At 40.0% G+C, this 4,173-nt stretch overlaps 1 protein-coding gene across 1 annotated transcript in view; it reads left to right on the forward strand.

The window, feature by feature from the left end:
• usp32 (ubiquitin specific peptidase 32) overlaps positions 1–4,173 on the forward strand; it is a 296,302-nt gene that overhangs the window by 243,995 nt on the left and 48,134 nt on the right. The gene's annotated exons all lie outside the window — the stretch shown is intronic.

A 4,173-nucleotide genomic window follows, 5' to 3' on the forward strand; every position in this document is an offset into this window, starting at 1 on the left:
TATATATATATATATATATATATATATATATATATATATATATATATTAAAAAATTCTGTATGCCTTTTTATAACTATTGTAGGGCTGTTGTAAATAGGGATGGGGTTGATACGATCCAGTATCTGTATCGGGCTCCGATACCAGCATAAATTGCGTATCGGATTTTTCTGATCCAACCTGCCGATATTCTGATCCATGATGCATGTTGGCTTCAAACTATGGAATGGATTTCCTGAACGGAGGCGTGTCTCATGAACCCAGAGTAATAAGACCCGCCTCACATTCAGGAAATCCATTTCATAGTTTGCAGCCAGCTACAACGTGAGGGCTGAGTTAACAGCACTGTGGCTAACAGCTAACAAACTTTTCATCTAAACATGTCGCTGTGTGGAAGTATTTTACACTAGAAACACCACAAAACAAGACAGCAATGTGTAATGTCTGCAGGTCCATAGCACCACATTAAACCGTGGTAAAGTTAGTTTTACGTTGGACATTCAAGCTCCGTGGCTTCAGCGGGGCGCTACTTCCGCTGAACCTGAAACAGGCAACTCGACCCTGGCCAGCCGCGTCCAATCTGCCCCGTTAAATCTGCCCGTCTCTGAGGAGGGACAGACTGAGCGCGGCTGACCGAAATCAGGCTGCCTGCTTCGGATTGAACAAGAATAAGACATTGCTGAAGCCCCGGAGCTCGAATGTTCACCGAGAAGTTGCTAAACTTCATCATAATTAATGACCAACCACTATCAGTTGTGGTAGGTTAGAAAACAAAGGATTTCGCAGCTTGATACTTCAGCCAAGATATAGTTTACTCTCCAGGAGATATTTATCAGTACAACAGTAGACAATCATAAAAAATTAAAAATTAAAAATTAAAAAATAAATAAATATATATATATATATATATATATATATATATATATATATATATATAAAAAAAAGGAAACAAAAACAGCTACATTATAAAGTGATGTAAAATACTAAAAACGGGAACATGTCTGCATTAGTCCTTGCTAGGAGTCCAACATATTCTTGACAGCACTCTCTCTTTTCACTCTCACATCAGTAATATTTTTTCATTCATTCAACCTTTATTTAGACAGGTCAATCCCATTTACATGGTCTGCATACTTCCACCTTCGATACATCAACTGTCTCCGTCCATCCCTCTCCTCGCACTCTGTTTCCATTTTGGTCCATAGCTTGGTCATTTCTCGAATTGATTACTGCAACTCTATTCTTTTTGGTCTGCTGCACAAATTACTCCGTAAGTTTCAAATGGTTCAAAATTCAGCTGCCCGCATTGTTACCATAACCCCCTCATTTCACCACATTACCCCAGTTTTATAGCAACTTCACTGGCTTCCAGTCACTTTCAGAATTCAATATAAATCCTGTTGTACACATTCAAGGCCATCCATAACCTCGCCCCTCCCTATCTGTCCAATCTCCTGCACATTATCACCCATTCACGCTCCCATCGTTCTTCCTCTTCCATCCACCTCAACGTGCCTCTCATCCGCCTCAGCACCATGGGACACAGCCTTTCCTCACTCTGCTCCCCAACTCTGGAACGCTCTTCCCCCAGACATCCGTAATATTGACTCCTTTCTGACCTTCAAATCACAACTAAAAACTCATCTGTTCAAGTTAAGTCCCCATTATACTCCCGCGCACGTCCGTTTGTGCTGAGGGTACGCGCGTACGTACGTAGAGGGTTGAGACTTCATACGCGAGCGTCCACTCTGAGCGACTGCAGAGCAGCTCCAAAAAAAGGAGCGTTTACCTTCGGGACAAATTGAGGTCGCCGATTGGTCATTTGCTGACACGCCTATTGGTTGATTGACAGGTCAAAACAAAAAAAACGAGAGCTGGCAGCCCCAGCCGCAGCGGTGTTCTGTGTTTTCTATGTTGTTAATAAAAAGTTATAAAAATTTTTTAAAAAATCATGGAGTGCTGGCCCTGCAGCCCACACATCAAATCAGCCCAACAGGAAATCTCCAGACTCTCCCGCAGCCATACTTGACCTGATTTTAATTTGCTTGTGACAATTCCTTCATTTCTCACAATTTCAGTCATGGCATCAACAGTGGAGGAAGAGATCTCTTACCTTTTGGCAAAAAAACAAAATAAAAGGCCAGATCAGGGATGAAGAAGGGGGATTTAATACATTAGTGTCGCATACAAAACAGTCCGTCGCTGGGCAGTTTATTGTGCGACACCGCATACACAGTCGTAAAAATTGAGCTTTGCGCGGACATGCCCTGCGTACCTCTGCGCGTACCTCTGCTTACGGACGTACGCAGGAGTATACTGGGGGATTTAGCCATCTCATTTTATTTTTTTGTTATTTTCTTCTTGATTTAGTGTTTTTATAGCCATTTTATATTGTTTTATTTTGTGCTTTTAATGTTGTGAAGTGTCCTTGAGTGTCTTGAAAGGTGCTAACAAATAAAATGCATTATTAAATAATTGGCTAAAATTGAATAGTTTTCATTTAATACTATTTCTGTCTCCGGACCCAGCGCCAGAGGGTAGGCCGGCAGTGCCGGGCCCGCCCATTCTGGTATTCTCCCCCCCAAGACAGATTACAACACCGTGTAAATAAGTTGAACCTATGCAATGTATTGACTCAAGACAACAAGCAGAGGGTGCTGTAGGTGATTAAACTGGAATTTTAGAGGCGGTAAAGAAGACGAGCTAGTTTTCCAACCTTCTAAAAATATCACAAGAAGAAGGACAAGGTGAAAAAGACACTTTGCACATCAGGTTTGTTCACAAAATGGAAATGTTAAATTTTTTTTTTTCTTAACATTTTCACTTCTCCAGGAGAAGTTCATGTACAGTTGCCTTAAAGTTTTTGGTGTTAATGTGTTTCAAACACAAAGATTAAGTCAGTTATAGTTTATAAGATTTATGCAAAAATTGTTTATACAAACTTGAGCACAATTTCTCAGCATTTTCGGGTGACTACATGTCACTGTTGAAGTTATTTGTTTTGTATTAATAAACAACATATGGCTATTTCAGTTGCAAGGTTACGTAAATGTTTTTTATGTATTTATATATAATAAAATAACTATTTACTGGGCCAACAAAGTCCATGCTCAATAATTCAGGTATACAATCCAACATTGTTCAGTCAGGTCATCTGGACAGTTTCTTTTTTTTTCTGCTGAAACGTTTTGCCTTCGGTCCGGAAGGCGTCATCAGTCAAGACTGTCTTATCACAAGCAGACCTGGTTTGTTCCACTTTGGAGTAAGCTGTTGGGAGAAGAATCAGTTTTGCTGCGTGTTTCCTTGACTGATGAAGCCTTCCGGATCGAAGGCGAAACGTTTCAGCACAAAAAAAGAAACTGTTCAGATGACCTGACAGAACAATGTTGGATATTTACTGGGCCCTCCCAAAATATTACTACCCCACCCCCCACCCCCCAGCTAAACTCTTCTGGAGCCAGGTCTGTCTATCTTAACATGTGATTCTTGACCTGCCATTGTCTATCTGTTCTTGCCAAACCCAGCTGGTCGAAGCAGATGCCGCTTGTCCTGAGCCTGGTTCTGCTAAAGGTTCCTTCCTCATGAGGGAGGTTTTCCTTTCCACTGTCGTCTTCCTTCTTGCTCAAGATGAGAATTCTGTGATGGAGTTAAACTCGAAGCGATCTGCTCCTCAGATAAATAGTATTAAATTACCAGTATTATTTTTATGAATGTTTCTGTTAACTTACTATTTTTATATATGAATGTTTATGTTCATTGTTCTGAGATGACTTCTATTGTGACTTGCACTATATAAATAAACTGAATTGAATTGAATTGAACAGCATACACCTGTCTTTGAACCAACGCCTCCCACCCCTCATCTCTACCCCCTCCTCCCCAACATACTGTTTGTACTCTTATAAAAATGACAAAATTACTGACTTACTCTTATATATAATTTCTTTGAATATAATAGTAATTTTAAGGGACTTGGGAAATCTTTAGGTGTAGAAAAAAATGTCAGTTAAAATATTTTTCTGCTTTAATCTCTGAATGAAAAAAGTGATCAAATTTCAGACAGTGAGGCAACTAATTATAATATCAAAAAGGGAGAAAACTTTTGCTAGGCACTGTAGAGATACCAGTGTGTGTGTGTGTGTGTGTGTGTGTGTGTGTGTGTGTGTGTGTGTGTG

This window comes from Nematolebias whitei, chromosome 6 (genome assembly GCF_014905685.2).
Source record: "Nematolebias whitei isolate Nwh7 chromosome 6, NemWhi1, whole genome shotgun sequence".
In the NCBI taxonomy this organism is placed as follows: Eukaryota; Metazoa; Chordata; class Actinopteri; order Cyprinodontiformes; family Rivulidae; genus Nematolebias; species Nematolebias whitei.